Source organism: Triturus cristatus, chromosome 4_2 (assembly GCF_964204655.1).
Source record: "Triturus cristatus chromosome 4_2, aTriCri1.1, whole genome shotgun sequence".
Taxonomy (NCBI): Eukaryota; Metazoa; Chordata; class Amphibia; order Caudata; family Salamandridae; genus Triturus; species Triturus cristatus.
This window is the reverse complement of record NC_140586.1, coordinates 226,982,132-227,004,812: the sequence shown is the minus strand read 5'-3', so window position 1 is coordinate 227,004,812 and position 22,681 is coordinate 226,982,132. Positions and strand designations below refer to the sequence as shown.

The window sequence follows — 22,681 nt, the reverse complement described above, 5'->3', positions numbered from 1 at the left end:
GGAAACAAAATGGTTACTTACCAGTAGGAGAAGTTTTGCAGCTTGAACAGTTTTCTAGATTCACATGCTGTGCATTAATCTGCCATCTAGTGGTTAGGTCCGGAATAGTCTTTCTTGGTGGGGCGTCGCGCCCATCATTTGGTGCTAAGTCCATTGCTTGTGTGACGTCAGACTGCACCCCCTCTTCCCCCGCCCCCGGAAGATCCTGTGCGTAGTAGCACCTTTGGATTCTATTTTCCCCCTTTTACTTTAGGGTAGGTCTTAAATCCTGTTGTGTTTAGATGTTAGTTCTTTGGTTTCAGTGATATTTTGTCCCAGCTGTTAGCATTCCTCCTCTGAGGGGAGATGGGTGGGTCGTATGTGAATCTAGAAAACTATTCAAGCTGCAAAACTAGGTGCCGGCTAACGTCACACAAGGGATTGACCTAGCACCAAATGGTGGTCGAAGATGCCCCAACCAAGAAAAAAAAAAAAAAAAAAAGACTATTCCGGACCAAACCACTCGATGGGAGAATATTGCACAGTATGTGAATCCGGAAAAGGATTTATGCTGCAAAACAAAGATATCTCTATTAGGTCTCGTATAGCCACAAACTGCTGTCAATATTAAAGTGCAAGAGCCAAGTTTGGTCCCGGTATGAATTTCTACTTTATTACCTGAAATTAACAAACACAGAAAAAAGCTTCAAAAATGTCACTATTTACACAGAAGTACAAAAATTCCCCACCCTCCAAAGAAAACATTGTTTCAGCAGTTACTTTTTTTGGGTAGTTTTTATTCTTTTCTACCTATCCTCCCCCCACCCCCCTATAGTTTTATTTAAATTAGAATGTAATAAAAGACACCCTTACTTTAAAAAAACAAAACAAAGACCTGGAGTAAATAGAGGGAGTGATGTGTGTGGTAAGTGACGCAAGACTGAAACAGGTTTGTATAAAAAGATCTTTTGAGAAAAGAGGGTTCCTTTGGCGCCTTTCTGTGGCCACTAACAGCCACCGCCCTCAAGTATGGATTCCTCAAACTGCTCCACTCCAGGACTTACTCCGATTTCACCATCCCCTAAAACTAAACGCAAACTGAGGAGGATGAATTATGTTTCATTTTCTCTCCTCCGAGCTTTTTCTGTGTGGTGGTTTGTTGAGGATGCTTTTGGAGGGTGGTAGGCAAGGACGAGCAAAATAGCACATACTTGAACAGTCCCATCAGTTACCGAGGTCATAGGTGGCAAATTCACTTGTGTTTTAAAACACAGACAGCTTTCCAACATCAAAATAAGCCCAGAAAGCCAAGGCCCAGCTAGCTGTAGTGCGTTTTCACTGGCCTTGTCCTGACCTGGAAAGGACAAAAGTATCTGGCCTATTGCGGCAGAATGCGTCTACAATTCCTGGCACACTTTCAGGTGATTATAATAACTACCTACAGGACTGGAATGATTCACCAAGGCATGATAATGTTTGTACTCAAGCCTCTACCACAGCAAATGCTTCCTGGAATTTCCTGCCACATCCAAATTAAAACTAGAATGAGCACCAGACATTCCCACATATGCAAAGGGATATTGTGAAGTACAACCACATAGTGTGAAACGCAACTATTTACGATTGGGAAGTGGATTCAGGCTTGAGTAATTCACATCTATGGAGTGCATCTTCTACTAACTCCGGGCATCAAGTGATGAAGACAAGGAAGTGCTTTGCGCTGCACAAGCCAGACAACTGGCTTCAAATACCTACTTGGAAAAATGAAAGGCAAGAAGAGTCTGCTTTTCCACAGCTCTTTTCGTCACACTTGCTCAGTCCTTGTCCTCACGCATCAGCCTAATGCGTAACGTGACCAAACGGACACTCCACTCAACTAACCCTTCTTAAACTATTTCACTCAAGAAGTGACATTAAAAAAATGAAGTCAGGGGTTAAAAGAAAGTGCACTGTTAATCCTAAATATTACCTCCAACTTTGCCACCCCACCCGAACAACAAACTAAATTTTACCATTCTGATCCTCCTAAAATAGAAGCTAAAACAAAATGGTGGAATTTCAAGTTTGCTACCCTCCACAACCTCTACACCACTTCTGGGATGACAAAGAGGGGATGGTGGAATTTAATTCGCTCTACAGTCTTAAAGATACTGTTACAGTCCACATTTCATATTCCATGGTTATCTCTTGGGCTTCCTCTTGACGATGCCCCATTTGTTCAGACGCGGGGTATTGGCCACCACCTCACATTTCCCTGTCTCACTTCTCCCCTCAGTTTCCCCTTCAGGAGCTGGGGGTCATCTATTCACAGATAAAAACATGTTAAACAAAAAACAAAGGAAATAAATTAAAAACAAAGGAAAAATAAAAAATAAAGCAGTCCATCGACCCTTTCGAGGGTAGAGCAGCATCGTTGTCCTTCAGCTAGTGCACAATCCTCGCTGGTTTTCGGCACTACTGTATGATATCATCTGGCAATTCTCTCCCTCCTCCTTGAGGCGTGCATTGAGGGTGCTCTCCATACCCCCATTGATCTAGTTCTATACAAATACGTAGAGAAAGTTTGGCCTTTGACCTTGTATCTTTTGTGTTTTTTTCTTTTTGACTTCCGGCTTTTGGACACGGTGGGAAAAAAAAAATCTACACAATGGGGTTGGAGAGACACCGCGGGGAAGGGTGGGAACACCGACTTCTCCCCGTTGGCAAAAAAACTTGTTTCATTTTTTTCCATAAAAGAAAAAGAATTACAATGAGACACTGTAAAGAAAAAAAACAAGAATCAGAACTGGAGGGAACATGCCTTTGCACAAGTTAGACCAAACATCCTGTATTCTTACTAATTGGACACTTCAGTCATACACATAGGAAGTACCGTGAGAGGTGACTGCTGGAGCACTTAATGTGAGCTTAGAGGTGATCCTTTGTTGCCCCAGCATGGCCCATACCACTGCCAGGCTACACCATTTCACCATCCAATCACTGAACATTCTTTCCAGTAGGCCCGCTGGGACTAGGAACTGAACTAGTTTATGGCCTGAATGAAATAGAGGAATAGGTGACAGGGTTTTACAACTGAAGGGACTTTGCATATGGGAGTTAGTACAGTGAGCACCTTATTCTTACTTCCCAGTCACTTTGTGTGAAGAATGCAAAGTATGAAATGCAGCAGATGGTGGAAAATACTGCGATTCAATCGAATACATTTTGTTTGCCTGGTTTGACAGAACAGTTTCTCAGCACTGGAGGGAACATCCTCAGCAGTATGTACAGAAAGAAAGGGGAGCAGCTCAGATAATGTGTTGCCAACAACTGGGGCATCTCTGAAAAGTGATGAACACAACTTTTAGATGCCTTGAAAGGAGTTGCTTTTCACAATAAAGGAAGCTACCCAACAAGTAAGAACAATCCACAAGCGTAAACTTTAGACTCGAGAAATTCTTTAGACCAAAGTAGGGAAGAAAATAGAGAACTCTTTAAAACATCAAAATTATGAAAAGTAAATTTTGCCAAAGTGGATATTTCTTGACTCAATTGAAACTCAATTACAAATAATTGCAAATGCTAGATGGGGCCTTAAAAACCCTAGGTGTTTCACACCTTCAAAGAGGCTCCACAGTAGTAAGTAAGTAGCTCGTTCATGCTCCAAACAAAGGAGATTGTCACCCAGCAAAAATATAGTACTAGGAAGAAATTTATCAGGTCCCAAGAACTGATGGGTTCAACAAGTTTATTAAGCAATGTGTTCAGTACTACACTGATGTCCCAAACAATTCAAGGACTGCCTCCAAAGAATTATCAATGTAATGAGGTCCTTGAAATGATCATAAACATTGCTCTGCCAGGAAATACCATTGGGATATTTCAGTATATCCCATGTATTAAGATGTGTGTTACATGATTTAACCTGCGCCTATGTCAGAGTTGAAAAAGTTACTCACCTTCAGTAATGCTCTTTCTGGTAGAGACTATCTAGTTATCGATATCCACCTTTTGATTAATCCCCATGCTAGTCTCGGAAATATTTCAGCAGTACCTCAGCGCGCAAGAAGGTGTCAGCTTGCGGGACCGCACTTACGCTGTTCCGCTCCAGAAAGGACATGCCGAGCCCATAAAGGCACAAATTCCATGCACCGTCATTTGCTTTGGAGCCGATCTGCGCCCATAGATACAGAGCCAAAAGTAAATTAGTGTGACCAGTGTGCCAATACCTAGAACGTGGATCTTATTAATGGATATTACAAAGAATGGGGAGGAGGAGAGGGTCAGTGAGGAATCTGCCAGAAAAAGGGTTACCAAACGGTAAGTAACTTGTTCTTCTGATAGAGAATTCTAGTCGCAGATTCCTCACTTTTTCAATAGGCACCAAAGCAATACCTATTTGGTGGGGGGTCCGTGAATGGACTTAGAACAGAGTCCTGCAGGATGGAGCGGGCAAAATGCTCTTCTCGGCCAAACTGGCCATCCGGGCAATAGTACGACAGGCATAAACACTTTTGGCCAAGGAGCGCATGGCTGACACTAGGACATCAACCACCTCTGGAGGAAGGTCCAAGGTGTGCAGCGGTCACCGCTCAATCTTGAAGCCTCCACTCTGCCCTGTTTGTTGCAGTACCACATGGAGGAGGTGCAGTCTCCAAAATCTGAATGTGATTAGAGAAGTCCCCTTGGCATTGGGCCCACTAGAACTTCAACTCCTATTGCAGATCCTGCATATGCCAACTGGAGCGCTCAACCAGCAGGAGGCCATCAGTCCCAGCAGCCTCATGGAAATCCAGGACAAGGCTGAAAGATCAGTATCATAGCCTGAATGTCCTAGACACTTTTTTTCCAGGGGAGACGCATGAAACTGAACCATGTCTAGATTGGCTCTAATGAAGGGAAGTGTCTGAGGAGGAGTCAGGTGTGACTTCGGCAAATTGATAGTGAGCCCCAAAGATGACAGGAGGTTCGCAGTAGTCTGGAGGTGGTTGATGACTGCCTAAGCAAGTCCGCCCTCAACAGCCAGTCAGAGGTAGGGGAAGACTGGCAACTCCGACCTCCGGATGTGTGCTAACACCACTGTTATTACTTTTGTGAACACCGGAGGGGCAATGGTGACACCAAAGGGGAGCACAGTGAACTGAAAATGTCCCTATCTCACCACAAACCGCAGGTAGTGCCCTTGGGCTGGCAAGACAGGTATATGGGAATAGGCCTCCTGCAGGTCCAACGCCACCATCCAGTCTCCAGGGTTGACAGCAGACCAGACCTGAGCCAGGGTGAGCATTTTGAATTTCTCCTTCTGGAAGATCGGTCTTTCTTGAACACAAGGAAGTAGTGGGGAATAACAACTATGCCTTACTTCTGGTGCAGGCACCATCTCTCGAGTCTCTTTGGTTGAAAGAGCTTGCACTTCCTAACACAAAATAGAGATTGCCCTCTGTAATTTGCTATGGGGGGGGGGGGGGGATGAGGTGGAATGTGCGGTGTAGACGGGTAAGGCATATCCCTTTCAAACCATCTTGGACACACCTGTCCAACATGATCGCCTGCTATCTTGATAAGAATCGGCTGCCTCCTATCAGGTGGCTGAGCCCCTGAAAGGGCACACTAAAGTTTTTTGGCTGTTGAGGCGGGGGGGGAAGGGACATCACTGTCAAAGACTTGAAAGGAACGATAGAACTGTTGCAGTATGCAAGGAGGGGCGGAAAGACCCAGAGGACAAGCCTTAGCCCTGCTCTCCTTAAAACTCTGAAGAAGGGGAATCAGCTTTGTTGCCAAACAGACAAGTCTTATCAAAGGCCATGTCCTTCAAGGAGGACTGGACATTGCAGGGGAACCCCGAGATCACAGCCACGCATGGTTGGCGAATGGCAACACAGGCCTGCCCGATGGAATCTGTGGGGCACAAGCCACTATGATTAATGAACTTAGCTGCATCATGACCATCTTGAATCACCTGAGAGTACAAGGGAAGGTCTTCGGCACACTGAGGAGGGCTTGTGCTACCTAATCCCAAAAGGTATGAGTGTAGCACCCTAAAAACAGTTTGCGTTAACAGAGTGGAGTGCCAAGCTGGTAGAAGAAGACACATTTGGTGAATGTTTCCACAAACTTAGATTCCGTATCAGGGGGGTGGTAGGAAATGTGAGCAGCTGGCAGAAGCTTACACCACTAGGCTTTGTGGCAACGGGTGCTGCAGAGGAAAAGCCGGGTCACCTGAAGCAGGGTGATGGCGCATAGCAATTTGTTCATGGACCGTTAAGGTCAAAGCACGGCGGTGCCTCAGGTAGATTCAGGTGTGATGTTCGTCGAGATAAGACGGGTGTTGACTGTGGCGGAGAGAACTATGAAGGCCGCCTCCTCTGGCATCGGTGATGGTGGCATCAGAATCGGCATGCCTGGGTCCAGCATAGATTGTGGTGCCAAAAGGGGGGTTGGCACTAGAGCCAATGGCAACAGTGGGTGGGGGGCATTGATGGTATCCCAGGTGGAAGGCCGCTCGGCTCTTTGGGGCCCAGAGGTGCGCCAGAGGGAGATGGCAGGGATCCAAATACTTAGAGCATGACTATGCAAAACTCTTCGAGCTAATGCAGCGTTGCTGAAGGGCCAAGAAACTCCGGTTGTGCTGGACCCAGCTGCAGGATCAGCTCTGAAATTGGCCAACTTCAGGAGAGAGATCGAAAAGTGTAGCGCCACTTCTGTGCCTGTTCAGGCAAAAGCGAGTGGTGCAAGGGAGCAGAATAACAGCTTCGACTTTAAGATTTCTTTCACTTAGTAGGAGACTTGGGAGCGTTTCCTAAGACCGGCCTCTGGAGCAGCTCCGTCGACCCTGGGAAAGGGAGCACAATCGAATCTTGGACGCAGAGGTTGACTTGGAACAGCCCCTGCAAGAAGTCTTCTTATGCTTGGTGAGGTAGAACAAAAGTTCCTTACCTGTAAACTGTGGTTCTCCAATATTGGTGTCTTTCATAGATTCACATGCTTGAATATTCCCCGTCGAAGTGGGAGTCCCACGGTACATAACATAGCAATGTAGCAATAACACAACCATAGATAGGTAAGAAAAAACCATTGAGTAGCATTGACTCACAGAGCTTTCAGATATAAAAGTGACAAGTTTTTTCTAACATATTACAGTCATTGTGAATAGTCCAAACTCCAGCCAATCACGCGTTAGCACCCTCCAGAATGTTCTCCTCAAAGGCTCAGGCCGTCAGATTTTCGTAGCACAAGAGTAACAGAGTTAAGGAGAAGAGGAGAGCCTCTGAGGGGAGGAGGGTGGGTGGCATGTGAATCTATGAAAGACACCAATACTGGAGAACCACAGTTTACAGGTAAGTAACTTTTGTTCTTCTCCAGTATTGGGGTGTCTTTAATAGATTCACATGCTTGAATAAGAATAGTGAGCTGTGATGCCAAGATAATGCAAGGTACATATAAAATCATCATAATACACAGTACAAAGAGATACTGAAGCATAAAAACAAAATGGTACCTTGTATACAGGAGGAGTGAAGTAACAGAGGCTCACCTTACTTAAACAGATTACGTAGGCTGAATCAGCGCTGTCAGTAGCTTCCAGACAGTAATGGTTGGTAAAGGTGTGCCTGCTGGACCATGTTGCAGCCCTGCAGATGTGTTGAAGAGGCACACCAGCAAATAGCGCAGAGGAAGAGGAAACTTGTCTGGTAGAATGCGCTCAAACATTTGCAGTAAGTGGCTTCCCAGCTTGCTGATGGCAAAAGGCAATTGTAGTAGATATCCGCATGCAATAGTCTTTTTGGTGACTGGATGCCCCCTTCGCGTCCGTCCTTAGGCCACAAAAAGCTGATCAGACTTACGGATACTAGCTGTCCTTTGAAGATAAAATTTCAGACATCTCTTGATATCTAAAGAATGGAGAGTCCTCTCTGCTGACGTTTGAGGATTAGGGAAAAACGTTTTTAAAATGACTGGCTCATTAAGATGGAAATCCGATGGCACTTTGGGGATAAAGGCCGGATTTGTGCGGAGCAAGACAGTCCTTGGTGAATTGAAGAAAAGGCGGTTTAGTAGTAAACGCCTGTATGTCACTGACTCGACGTGAAGAAGTGAGAGTCAACAGCTGCGAAGTCTTCCATGTAATTAATTTTAGATCGACTTTATGGATGGGCTCAAACGGTGGCTTCATGAGTTGTGCCAATACAATGTTTAAATGCCAAGGAGGAGGCGGTCGACAAATTGGATGAAACATCCTAAAAAGACCCTTGAAGAACTGCTGAATTACTCTGGAAGAGTAAAGAGAGGTGGAACCATCCTGTCGAAATTTTGAGATTGCTGCCAGAAAAACTTTTATAGTAGAATGCGAGAGGCCAGATTTTGCTAGATGTAAAAAGAAAGGCAAAACTTGTTCTGGTGTGGAATGAACAGGATGTACCCGAGCAGCGTCGCACCATAGACAGAAACGTTTCCATTTGAGTTTGTATGTTTTCACAGTGGAGGCTGCTCTAGCCTCAGCAAGAACTTCCCTGCAGTCAGAAGGAATGTTTAAATTGGCAAACTCATAGTGCTCAGGTTCCATGCCGCTAAGCGAAGAGAGGCTGGGTCGGGATGACAAACCCGGACCTTCTGACCATGGATCAGGGACAGAAGTGGGCGTAGCAGAATCGGGTCGCACTGCGTTAGGAGCAGGAGTTCCGTAAACCAGACTTGTCGAGGCCACCTGGGAGCTATCATAAGAATGCGGCAAGGTTCTTTCTTCATTTTCCGAAGAACCCTGGGGACCAGAGGAATCGGCGGAAAAGCGTAGGCATATATTTTTGACCAGTTCATCAAAAAGGCATTCCCGCACGACTCCGGTTGGGGAAGCCAACTTGCGTAAAATGGGCATTTGCGGTTCAGATGGGCTGCGAACAGATCCAGATTTGGGGGGCCCCATAACCGAAAGATCCGATCCAGTGTGGGTTGATGCAACTCCCACTCGTGATTGGACGAGGTTGACCTGCTTAGAGAGTCCGCTAGAATGTTGGACGCTCCCGGAACACGCACTGCCGTCAGAGTGATTTGATGCTGGATTGCCCAATCCCAGATTTGTTGAGCTTGAAGAGATAGCAAGATGAACCGTGTGCCCCCCTGTTTGTTTATATAGTGCATGCATGTTGTTTTGTCCGTCCGGATCAACACCGAAGCTCCCTGGATGATGGCGTGAAAAGCCTTTAGCGCCGGAAAAATCCTGAGACTTGAGCCCATTGCTTGTCAAGTTCCTCCTGGATGGGTCTCATTTTCAGGGCAGCAGCGGGGGACTAGGGGAATGCAAGAGGACAACATCCCTAGGAAAGACTTCAACTGCCGAACAAAAACTGACTTTTTTTAACCGGAGGGAGACCGCTAGGTTGCAAAGTCGTGGAAGCCTTTCGTGTGACACAAAGGCCTTTGCCAGTTTGGTGTCCAGGATGGCTCCCAAAAACATCCTGTGTTGAGCGGGGACAAATTGAGACTTGTCCATGTTGAACGTAAGGCCTAGACACTGGAAGAGGGACCTGCAAAGTAGAGTGTGCCTCGATGCCAGTTCGAACGACCATGCCTTTAGAAGGCAGTCGTCAAGATAAGGAAAAATTTGTATTCCTTGTAGCCGAAGATAAGCTGCCACCGGTGCGAGGACTTTGGTAAACACTCGGGGTGCAGAACGAAGGCCGAATGGAAGGACTTTGAATTGGAAATCTCTCCCGGCCACTCTGAATCTGAGGAATTTTCTGTGTCTGGGCAGAATAGGAACATGAAATAAGCATCTTGAAGGTCCAGTGTGGTCATGTACTCTCCTTGAGACAGCAAAGGAAGGACCTCCTGAAGAGACAACATGTAGAATGTTTGCTTCTTGATGTATTTGTTTAGGGCGCGTAGGTCCAGAATAGGGCCCCATTCTCCCAACTTTTTTTGTATAAGGAAGAACCTCGAATAGAATCCTCTGCCCCTTTGTAAGTTCGGAACCACTTCGATCGCGCCTTTTCTCAATAAGATTTTTTGTTGACCTAAAAGTTCCTTCAGATGGGCAGGAGGAGGACCTCTGGGCGGAGAATTGGGAGGGATCTTTACAAACTCTAGAACGTGCTCCCTGCGCACAATATCTAGAACTCATTGATCGGTAGTAATCAGTGACCATTTGGTGTAGAAGCGGGAGATTCGACCTCCACCCTTTGCGAGGGTGGGAGGCATCAAGGATGGCAGATGGAAAAAGTCATTGTTTTTTTGGAGGAATCCCTTCCTCTATTAGAGGATTTACCTCTATACTGTCTGTAAGATTCGGCTGGCGGTTGTCTTTCTTGATCGTCTGAAGGGCATCATCGAAGTGATTCACCATCATAAGGCATGTCCAATATTTTCGTCTGCACCTCTTGACGAAAGAAGTGGCTTTTAACCAGCCCTGTCGCCTGAGGACAGCAGCACCCGCCAATTGTCGGAAACCAGTAGAAGACACGTCACCAGCACAATCAATCACCGAGGAAATCCTTTCCCCTTCTTGAAGAATCTTCAGCGCTTCTGCTTTAGAAGGTTCTGGTAGTAAATCTACAAAGGAAGCAATGTCCGACCACATTTGTCGGTCAGAACGGCCGAGGATAGCTAGAGAATTGTCAGCTCGGACCGTAGTTGCCGCAATAGTGGAGAATTACTTACCAATGGCGCCAAGGCGTCTCCCCTCGCGATCCGGAGGAGCCGATACTGGAGACTATGGATTCCTGGCATGACGTTGTGCTGCCTGATAATGGAATTAGGTTTCGGCTGTGCAATAAGACAAGCAGGCAAATTTTCCGGGGCCTTGTATTTTTTATCTAGTCGTGGCAGGACAGCAGGAATGGAATTAGGGTGTTGCATGAGCTTGAGACCCACTTGCCAAAAAAATAGATGATGGGAATAGCACGCACTTGTTTCTGTGGCTGATCTTTAAAGTCATACAAGAAACAATCCTCCTCTCTAGTGACCATAGGGAGGTGAAATCTCTTTGCCGCCCTTTCCATGAGGACATGAAATCCACCTATGTCCACCGGTGGAGAATCAAGAGGAGCTGGAGCGGTGGGGGACGGCGTTTGAATCTGATAATTGTCCCATTCCGCGAACAAGGATCTATCATCCAGCTCACCCTCCTCACTGTCATCAACACCATCATCATCCTCCTCCTCAATGGCATGAGGAGCGTCTTGGTGTGGTAATCTGGACGCCGAAGTAGAGGGCGTAGAAAGCGGTTCTGAAAGGAAGCGGAGGTGGAAGAGGCTCTTGTGGTGCTGGAGAAGTCTGGACTGAGTTTGGAAAACGTCTGTAATAGTCATCCAGCATGAATTGAAGGTTAGAAATAAGGGACATAGGCATCTGCGCCATAGGAATATCCGGTGCAGCCTGGTTGGCACGGTCTGAAAAGTCCTCATACTCCTGGCGTCATCAAAATCCTGACATTTAATTCGAAGCTCAGAGGGACTGCGAGCAGCCCTAAATGTGTCATCCTCCTCCGATTCATCGTCACCAGCGTCAGAAGAGAACAGTTCTGCTGGAGGATGAGAAGCAGTTTGGATTGGCGTCAAGGTATCCAAAGAAAACCGTCGCCGTTGAAGCAGAGAAGCTAAAGACTTCAAAAGGAACCAGATCCATGGATGCAGCTGTCGATGCGGTCACCGTCGATGAGAAGTTGCCGTTGCTGTTGAGCCACCGTCGACGAAGCCGCCGTTGCCGTTGAGCCACGACGAAGCAGTCGCCGCCATCTTCGATGAAGCTGACTCTTTCGTCAACGAGGAAGTGCGTGTCGACGAATGCTTCTTCTGCTTGTTAGATGCCGTCGACGAAGTCAAAGGCACCGTAGACGACAGAGGCCTCATCTTCACTGACACCAACGTCGACGGCGATGTCGCCGACGACAGAATCATAGCCGGCATCATAGACGAAGAAGTTGAAGTCATCGTCGTAGAAGCGACAACAGCAGTCCTCGTCGACGGAGGAAGCGACGGCGAGCTCGTCAACGAGATAACCAGCTTTTTAGGCAAAAACTGCTCAGATAGTGTCTTGGACGACTGAGAGTCAGATCTCGGGGGCGTAGAGGGTGTAGATAGATTCTGAGGGGCACAAGACGCCCCTTTTGAAGTTGAAGGCCGGTCAGTGGACTTGACAACATGAAGTTTCTTCGCCACCTTAGGAGAAACCTTCTCCGACTCACTGGCTCTCTTCAAAGATGAAGTAGTCCGGACTGAGGAAACACTCTCCACATCTGATAGGGGGTTATCCATGGTCTTCAACTTCTGTAGCCACAGAAGGAGACGCCCCTCCGTGTCCTTAAGGGTCTTTTGAGAAAAAGTCCTGCAGATTTTACAATCCTTTACCTGGTGTTCAGGGTTGAGGCAATAAATCCACTTCTTATGAGGGTCCTCAGAATGAAGTCGCCGTTTTCCACATGTCCCACAAGGTCTGAAAAGGGACGCAGACATGACAAAAAAAAATTCTTTGAGAAGAAAAATGAGAGAAAAAACTGAGCAGAGCTCAGGGAGACTCCCTTCACACGAAGTGCGGTAGAAAATCTGAGGGCCTGAGCCTCTGAGGAGAACATTCTGGAGGGTGCTAACGCCTGATTGGCTGGAGTTTGGGCTATTCACAATGACTGTAATATGTTATAAAAGTGACCAGTTATTTCTATCTGAAAGCTCTATGATTCAATGCTACTCTATGGTTTTTTCTTACCTATCTATGGTTGTGTTATTGCTACATTGCTATGTTATGTACCGTGGGACTCCCACTTAGACGACGGGGAATATTCAAGCATGTGAATCTATGAAAGACACCCCAATACTGGAGAAAAGTTTTTCCACTCGTTTCCTGATGGCCTTCTGGTCTGTCAACCCACAATGGCTGCAGGCCTTTGAGTCGTGGCCTGACCCCAGGCACACCTGATGGGGATCCGTCACAGATATGTTTGCGACAGTCCCTTTGGGGTTTAAATCCTATCATTTTTGGCGGTAACATACATTGCATGCTGAAGATTTTTCTTTTAGGTGAAGTTTCAGAGAAACACAAGAGAGCTCCCCAGATTCACATTGAAAAGAGCTGAAAGAAAGGAACTGATGTTAGCGCGCAGGAGTGGGACCTACATCGGCTCCACACTTCATCTGTCAAGAGACACAAAACGTGGCTCTGGTACGGTGCCCATGCCACGGACACTGTATAAATCAGTCAACAAGGATGTACCTGAATTCACAATATGTAATAAACTGTCCACCAAACTGTCCTCAACTGTTTGAATATCATTTAAAAAACTGAATAGAATTAGAATCCTGCCCAAATATGTCTAAAAATCTAACAAGTCTCTCCATTAGTCACCTTTTGCATTCAAGAAAATTTCCTTTTCCTCAAATATTGCTCTGACTTTGGCTTCACAGACCTATGAATATTATGTACTACTGATTCATACAGAGATGCAGACAGAATATATCCAAGTAAGTGCCTTCATAGTCATTCTCAGCGCCAGTAAAAATTAGACCAAAGCCTTTGAAACAAACTAAACACAGTACGGACCGTTGCACTTCTCAGGCAACTGACGTCGAGACTGAAGCCCCTAATGGAATAGCAAAAAACAACTTTGCTACTGGTTTCACTTTGGCAAATGAAGTAGGCCTCTCATAAGGTGGATTAGCAAAATGTTTTAACAGCCTCCTGAAAAGATAAAAATTGAGAGCATGAATTCAACTTGAGAGGGAAAGGCAGCAGAATCAGGTGAAAGCGTTATGAATCTGGTCCTTAACCTGTTCGTTTCTGATGCTATGTATAGCATGGACTCCCTTTTGAGAATGGCCTTAGGATTCATCGCTGCAAAAATACTATTTGGTGGTTCATGTTCAAAACATCAGAAAACACTGTGTGGATACAAAATAGACACACCTTCCCAACATGACACACAAGGCAAAGCCTGAAGCCTTTGGTGGAGATCTAATCCTACCCTCTCTAAAAACTGTTAAAAAAATATCAAAAGTGCAAACCAAGACACTTTGTGGCTTTGGAAACCCCACTACTGCTAAAATGGAATTTACATTAAATATGCATGGGGGTATTTAATATAAGTCCTGAGAGACTTCGGACGATATCATACAGTACCACATGGAGGCTGCAACTTTGTATAGTAAACATTTTCTGGGTCCAGTCTGGCACCTGTGAAAAAAGCTTAATGTAAGGAAGCTGTAATGTATATATTGGAATGTCTTCCTTATACAAAAGGTTGGAGACAGACTTTGCAGATGCTCTCATTGCTCAGTCATTCAAAGTGCACATGACTGGGCCAGACGAGTGAAGACAAAAAGAACAAAGATTCCTGTGTCAGATAGCCTTTTATTTGTGGTTTGGTAGTTCTGAAATGGTTGATTTGAAGGTACATGGCTGCAGTTGTAGCAAACTGATGATTTCTTTGTTACGTTGTCTAATCATTGCCTGACACCCTGATCTGCCTGAATGAAGTGTAGAGCATCCAACAGGAATTAAACACCTTGTCATGAATTTGGGACTACAAACATTCCAGTGTTAAAAGCTGAACCTGCAGGTGGCTTAAACTGCTCTAGAGAGTACCAGTGTGGTGATGTCAGCTGTTTAAAGCATCAGTGTACTATGTAGGTGGAAGATGGCCTATTCTATGCCATTTACATACATTGAATCTAAATGGCACTCATATATACAGTCAGTAGTTATCCTGAAGCTATAGCATGAACTGAAGTCTCCTGGACCTTCATTTGGACACCACTGTGTGAACGTTTACTTTTTCTTGCAACAAGAGGAAACAAAATGGTTACTTACCAAAGGGGGTAGTTTTGCAGCCTGAAGTATTTTCTGAATTCACATGCTGAGCATTATTCTGCCATCTAGTGGCATAGCTGGGAATTATTTTTTTCCTTCTCATTTTTAGGTCTCGCGCCTAGCGTTGCAGAGCGCAACGCTGCTCGCGCAGCGCGGGACCTCTTGTATGGGCTTCAGAAAGCTAACCACACGCTCATGGGTGTGGTTTTGCTTTCGCAATCTGGCATTGGCTGTAGCGTGCTTTTTGTGCAAAGTCGGGCGCATGTCCCGCCTTTGCTCTGCCCATTCCCGTCCGTGTCTAGCAGGCGCAGCAGCGCTGCACAGACAACAGGCTCCCTTGCCCCCGCTCCTCTGTGGTGCGCGCGCACCACTAAGGCTGACATGGCTATTCAAAGCTTCCATCTCACGGCTACCTTGTGAAACGCGACGAAAGCATCAACTCAGCTCAGCTATTAGTGTATGTGTAATACAGCACATCCGTGTAGTGGGTGACGTGTGAGAGACAGGAGCGCTGTGCACCAATAGCATTTAGGAAAGAAATCAAGATTGTAGACATTATTTTGTACCTGTTTGCTTGACACTTTTCACTGCACACTACATATGTTTTAATACTTTTTTTTATGCCTTTCCTGTGACGCGAAATTTCTATTGTTACTGCTTCCTTTCACCCATCCCTTCTTTAATCGCTATGACTGCTGCACCTGCCCCTTCTTGCCACTTGAGGGCGCTGCAGTGTTGCATATTAACTGAAAACGGGGGTGGTACCAAAGGGCCACAGCATAAATGACTACAAAACGAATTGTCTAAAGGGTGGACTGCAGACCAGCTGCTCTTACGTTACCGTCTAAAAATCGCCTTCCTTAACTGCTCAGCATAAATTTGCACAGTGAGGCACTCAGTTTCTTTGCGGTATAAATTTGTGTTAATATGAGAAAATAGATATTGGTTTAGAAAGCAGTGTTGCTGCGTCATGAAATGCAGTAATCCTGTCAGGACTATCCCGCAACTGCAAAGGTAGAAAAACACAACAAAACACCTTTTCTACGCGTTATTCCCCCATTTACATCTTTGCAGTAAAATCACGGTTCATAATCCCGTTAATGCAGTCCCCAGAATTGTGGTATTGCGGCAAATAGCATGACGTGCTCTAAATGAAGGTATGTGATGTGATGTTCAACAAGGACCTTATTACAACTGACTTATTAAATTGCAACCCCTATACAAAAACTCCTGCACAGGGGCAGCAGTGGAAGTGGTGTGAAGTTTATTGCACCTGTAATTATCAGTTTGGTACCAATTCTCTTTGTTAAACTTTGGCCGGTTTAACCTTTCGAAATATAATTAGAAGAAAAGACTCGTGTTGCCTGGACACGAGAGGGGTGGTGCATAACGAACCTAAATATACGTTACTCCCCAAATAGTTAGAATAGGCGTTTATGATCACATCCACATTTGCTTAAGTTCACTTTTGTGCTCTAGTTTGAACTGTTTAGAAACATGCTGTTTACTGACTGATATGATGTACTACATAAACAATCTGACCTTTACTTTTGTTCACTTTTCTGCCTTTCAGGGGCACACAAAGGGTGCCCTCCTCTGTTTAACTGTTGCTGTCTCTCCTGAAGGTCTCTGCAGCTAAGTCAGCAAACATGTTTGCAATGAGGCAGGTGAACTACTGAATGTATATGGGCACGTTTTATTTAATGATATTGTAGATCCTGTTACCCATATCCCACAGTCCCCTACGAAGTGAGACAGGGGAGTAGTGGCACAAGCCCTGGTGCAGAACAGGAATGGGCTCATCAGGCCTATGTGTGTTTGTGTGCAGTGCAGTGAACCCCAAGTGCAGTATACACCTAACACTACTACCACAGTACCTCTGCCTACTGCTGTTTTTTTTCTTTTTGCAATTTTACATAGTACGAACTCGACTCAAGGGCACTGGAGCGCTTCACACGAGCAGGAGTTACATTACACAAGGCTAGATACTTTTTTAGGCACAGGGGAGTAAGTGATTTGCCCAAAATCACAGGATGTGGAGGAGACGCCAGGACTCGGACTCTAGTTCCAAAGTCGGCAGTTCTGGCCATAACAGCACATGCTCTAAAGTAACAAGCATTTGCAATGCAGTAGGTCTCACATTATTAAAGTTTGAGCTATTGGTGTTGCATTATTATTAGCAATGCCAATAGCTCAAATTTTAATAATGTGAGACCTATTGCATGGCAAATGCTTGTTATTTTTAACCACTGGGCATCGTCGGTGGTCATTTGATGCTATTCCCATCTTCCTGTGACCTCAACAAATGAGCCCCAGAAGCCTCTGCGTGGTCACAATCTTTAGATACTTCTTCCTCCTTGGTGACCTCTGTCCATGGTGAATTCTTAAGGATTTCAGGTATCACAACATGTAATCCTCCTTGTAATCATTTCATTTTAGGGAGAAGTGAAGGGTCGCATGTGAATCCAGAACAAGAAAACAAGTTACTTTCCTGGAACTTTAGTTCTCCAGTATTGGTAACTTTCATAGATTCCCATAGCTTGTATCATTCCCCGTCGTCGGAATGGGAGCCTCTGTAAATAAAAAATACCATAGCAGAAGGTACAAAAGAGAAAGAAAGGCTGAGGCCTCATCTAATTTTGTAGCATAGCCACCTCTATTTGTAAAAGAGACCAAAATAATACAACAACCAATCAGATTAGCCTCACCCCATAGAACCCTCCTGAGAGAACATCAAGAGCCTCAGATTTTCGTGCCGTTGTGGAACAATATAACAGAATAGGCTGAAGGCTGAGCTTTCCCAGGGGAGGAGGGTGGGCGCATGGGAATCTATGAAAGTTACCAATACTGGAGAACCAAAGTTACAGGTAAGTAACTTGTTTTCTTACTCCAGTATTGGAACTTTCATAGATTCCCATAGCTTGTATCAGAATATCTAGCAGTTAGGAAAAAAGGAAGCACATTTTGTGTAAAAATACATTGTATCACTTTGCATGTATATAAGCATGAGAACTAAAAATTACCAAACGTCAGTAAACATCATCGGATACAAAATGTGCGAACCAATAACAGGAAGGAGAGTTAGAAAGGAAAGCTCACCGCTCACTGAAAGATTTCGTAGAACAGCCTGTCCCACTGCAGCATCGCTTCGCGTGGGAGATCCCAAGCAGTAATGTGTCGTGAAGGTATGGGCACTGCTCCATGCAGCTGCCCTGCAAATGTCTTTGATCGGTACTCCAGCAAACAGAGCAGCTTAAGACGAGACTGATCTTGTTGAGTGCGCCCGGACTCGCCCTTCTAGGGGCTTACCAGCCGCTTGGTGACAGTAGTGGATGGCGCTGGCAATCCATCGAGCAACCCCTTGTTTTGGAAGGGGAAAACCCTTGCGAGGTGCGCTGAAGGCGACAAAGAGCTGAGTAGACCTCCTGAAGTCCTTGGTGTGTTGAATATAAAATTTTAAACACCTTTGAACATCTAGAGAATGAAGAGACCTCTCCACAGGAGTTGTCGGTCTAGGGAAAAAAAGACTTCAAAATGACTAGTTAATTCAAATGAAAATCCGAAGGAACCTTCGGGATGAATTTTGGGTTTGTCCTCAGAATCCGGGTGTCTTTTTTGAACTGTAAGAACGGATCCTTAATAGTGAGAGCCTGAAGTTCACCAACCCGCCTGGCTGATGTTAAAGCGAGGAGAAGGGCCACCTTCCATGAGAGAAATTTAAGATCCGCCCTATGAATTGGCTCAAACGGAGGCCTCATGAGTTGAGCAAGGACCAAGTTGAGTTGCCACACGGGTGGAGGAGGTCGAACTGGAGGGAAAACCCTAAAAAGTCCTTTTAAAAATTGTTTCACGATTCTCGCAGACCAAAGAGAAGGGCCTGAAGATGTTTGTCTGAACCTAGAGATCGCCGCCAGGTGAACCTTGATAGAACGAATAGTTTCTTACCTGTCGGTGTAGTTTTGCAGCTTGAAGATCTTTCTGGATTCACTATGCTGTGCATTATTCCGCGATCTGGTGTTTGGGTCCGGATTCGTAGTCTTTCCTTTGTTTTTTTTGTTGTTTTTTTTGTAGCCCAGGTGGGCGTCGACGTCCCACCATTTGGTGCACCTCTCGTGACGTCGTCGTGCTTCCTGCGGAAGTCCCACCTTTGGGGCGCCATCTTCGGGTTCTTTTTTCCTCTCGTTTTTTTTGTGTTTTTTTTAACCCTAGGCGAATGATTAAATTATATGTCCACTTTTCTGTAGTATTTCATTCCTTCTGTTCTTCTTTGATTTTCCCCCCTCTTCCTCCAGCCTCATCTTCCTGGCGGAGGTGGGTGGGTTCGCTAGTGAATCCAGAAAGATCGTCAAGCTGCAAAACTACACTGTCAGGTAAGAAACTGTTCGTTTTGCAGCGTGAATCTTTCTGGATTCACTATGCTGTACATAGAGTTTGTAGCGGTTTGTTATCTTTGTGGCGGCTGGGTGTTAGATGAGCGTTGGTCGTTGAATATGTGTTGAAGCACCTTCTGTCCTACTTGTGCTTCCTTGTTCATCTGTATGTCCACGCAGTAGTGCTTGGTGAACGTGTGCACCGAAGCCCATGTTGCCGCCAGGCATATGTCCTGAATGGGCGTGTTTGCCAGAAAGGCAATGGTTGCCCCCTTCTTCCTTGTGGAGTGAGCTTGAGGCCCCTCCGTTAGCTCCTGTCCTGCTTGTTTGTGGCAAAACTGTATAGTCAGTGCAATCCATCTAGCAATGGTGCCCTTTGTCACTGGTCTACCCATGAAACTCGTTGCAAAGGACACAAAGAGCTGCTTAGTTTTTCTGTGCTCCTTGGTCCTCTCAATGTAGTGCATCACCGCTCTTCTAGCGTCTAGAGTGTGTAGAGCCTTTTCTGCGTTCGAAGTTGGGTTTTGAAAGAAACTCGGTATCTGAATACTCTGGTTCATATGGAACGCCGACACGACTTTAGGCATGAAGTGCGGGTCCGTTCTCAGGACAACCCTATCCTTGTGTATCTGTATGTAGGGCTCTTGTAGCGTTAGTGCTTGCAGCTCGCTCACCCTGCGTAGCGAGGTTATGGCTACCAGAAATGCCGTTTTCATAGTCAACATTTGCATTGAGGCCTTGTCGATGGGTTCAAACGGTGCCTTCATAAGCTCCGTTAGGACCACGTTGAGGTTCCATGCCGGCGGCGGCAACCTCTTAGGTGGCGCAATTCTTTTAGCTCCTTCCATGAATCTCTTTACTACCTGCGACGTAAAGAAAATTCCACCTTTCTCCCCTCTTGTGTAGGCTACTATCGCCGCTAGGTGTACCCTTAGGGAGGTCGAGCATAGGTTACTTTCCAGAAGGTGAGTGAGGTATCTCAGCACTGTTGAGTCCTTTGTCATTTTATTTTGCAGCCCATTTTTCCTGCACCATATTGTAAATCTTTTCCATTTCGCACTATAGCATTTGCGTGTAGTTGGTCTCCTTGCCTCTCGCAGCAGTGCTTGGAGGCAATCTAAGGTCCGCAAACTCTAAGTCTTCAGGAGCCATGCCGCCAGGCTGAGGCTCTCTGGTTCTGGATGTAGAACCTCTCCGTTCTGCATGGAGAGCAGGTCCTTTCTTCTCGTGAATCTGTGGGGATTGCCCCGAGCCATTTCTAGAATTTGGGAGAACCAAGTCTGCCTTGCCCACTGTGGTGCCACCAGGATCAGTGTCATGTTGCTGGTTCTGCACTTGTCGAGCACCCTGTGTAACAGTGGTATCGGCGGAAAAGCGTAGGCAAATGTCCTTGACCAGCTTATCCATAGGGCATTCCCTTGGGATTGCTGATCTGGTTGCCTGGACGTGAAGCTTTGGCATTTTTAATTCTGGCGTGTTGCAAACAGGTCTATTGTGGGAGTTCCCCATTTCTGGAAAAGCTTTTGCGTTTCGTGCCCATTGAGCTCCCACTCGTGTGAAGCCGAGGTCTGCCTGCTTAGCCAGTCTGCCTCCACATTGTCCTTCCCTGGTAGGTGAATTGCCAGCAGGTCTATCTTGAGAGGTATGGCTCATCTCCAAATCTCCTGTGCCAGAGTGGAAAGGGGGAACGACTGTGTCCTACCCTGTTTGTTGATATAAAACATGGTTGTGGTGTTGTCCGTTTGAATCAACACTCTCTGGTTGTACAGGTGCTTCTGGAATGCCTTCAGGGCTAGCAGGACAGTCTTCAATTCCAGGTAATTGATATGTCTGACCGCATCTGCCGGAGCCCACAGACCCCTCACTCTGAGTTTGTCCATGTGTGCTCCCCATCCCCCTTGAGAGGCGTCCGTGGTGATAGTCACAGTTGGGTTTGGTGGTGCCAGGCTTTTTCCTGTAGTTATGTTGTCCCTGTTCCACCAAGTTACCTCTTCCTGCACTGCGTGCGTAACAACCACTAGATCTTCCCAACTCCCGCTTGCTTGTGACCATTGCTGTTGTAGCCATTCTTGGAATGGTCTCATGTGAAGTCGTACATTTGGGACCAGGTGGATACATGACGCCATCATCCCCATGATCTTGCTCACTGTTCTCACTGTCAGAACTCGCCCCTTCTGGTAGAGGCGCGTCTCCTTCAGTAGGGCTTCTGCTCTCCTGTCGCTGGGCACGACCGTTCTGTTTATGGTGTTGATCTTTGCTCCAAGGAAAATCTTCACCTGTTCTGGCTTCATTGACGACTTCCCCCAGTGTATCGAGAACCCCAGGTTCGTCAGTGTCTTTGTCACCCGTGCTGCGTGTTTCTCGCACTTCTCGTGGGTGTTTGCTTTGATCAGCCAATCGTCTAGGTAAGGGTACACATGAATCCCCTTCCTTCGTAGGTATGCTGCGACTGCCAACAGGCATTTCGTGAATACCCTTGGTGCTGATTTCAGGCCGAAGGCCAGGGTCGTGAATTGGTAATGAACCTGGTTGATGCTGAATCTTAAGACTTTTGTGCCTTCTGTTTATTGGGATGTGCAGGTAGGCATCTTTGAGATCCATGGTGGACATGAAGTCTCCGTCCCTTATTTGGGGCAGCACCTCCTGTAGTGATGTCATCTTGAACTTCTGTGTTCTGATGAATTTGTTTAGTTATCGCAGGTCCAGGATGGGTCTGAGATTTCCGTCTACTTTCGGTACCACGAAGTAGTTAGAGTAGACCCCTTTGTTCTTTTCCTTGTAAGGCACTGGCTCGATGGCTCTCTTTTCGAGCAGCTTCAGTGTTTCCTCTCTGAGTTGAGCAAGCTCTTGACCTAAGCGTTGCCTTCTTTTTGGTTTTCTGTTTGGAGGCGTTTCCTCCAAGTCCACGCAGTAACCGTGTTGCATGAAGTTCAGTATCCACTGGTCTGTGGTTATACGTTGCCATTCCTGTAGGTAGAGTCCCAGTCTTCCGCCTACCGGTGTTGGATGTTCGTAGGCGATCGGGTCTCGTTCCCCCGCCCCCCCCCCCCGTAATTTTTGCATTGCGCCTCACCCCTGGGGGTTATGAGTCACTTAGATGAGGGTTGGTCACCCCCTCGTCTCCTTTGGCCACGTCCGTTTCCCCTCCCGCGAACGGACTGGCCCCGAGGCTGGTACTGCCAGTTTTGTTTTTGTTGACCTTGCTGGCTGTGACTGTCACCCTGCTGTCCTTGCTGGAACGTCTGGTGCGACGCTCCCTGCTGGTTACCTCCTCTACCGTAGGGTCTCCTAGTTGGAGTGCCTCTTCTCATCCCCCTGAACTGTAGGGCCCCCACGGACCTCGCCGTCTCGTTCTCTTTCTTCAGCTGGGTGAGCTTTTCGTCCACTGTTGCCCCGAATAGCGTTTCCCCGTTGAAAGGAGTGTTTAGTATGTTGCTCTGCACCTCCTGTTTGAATCCAGAGATTCTCAGCCAGGCCTGTCTTCGTTCGGTGATCCCTATGGCCATCAGTCTGCTTGAAGTTTCCGCCCCGTCCAATGCAGTCTTAATGCATGAGTTGGC

General features: G+C 46.3%; 1 protein-coding gene across 2 annotated transcripts in view; it reads right to left on the bottom strand.

Moving 5' to 3' along the window:
- Positions 1 to 630: 630 nt before the first annotated feature.
- CSNK1E (casein kinase 1 epsilon) overlaps positions 631 to 22,681 on the bottom strand; it is a 182,877-nt gene continuing 160,826 nt past the window's right edge. For both annotated transcript variants that reach the window (XM_085601309.1, XM_085601310.1), the window contains exon 11: positions 631 to 2,736. The gene's annotated coding sequence lies outside the window, so the exon portion shown is untranslated. The remainder of the gene's footprint in view (positions 2,737 to 22,681) is intronic.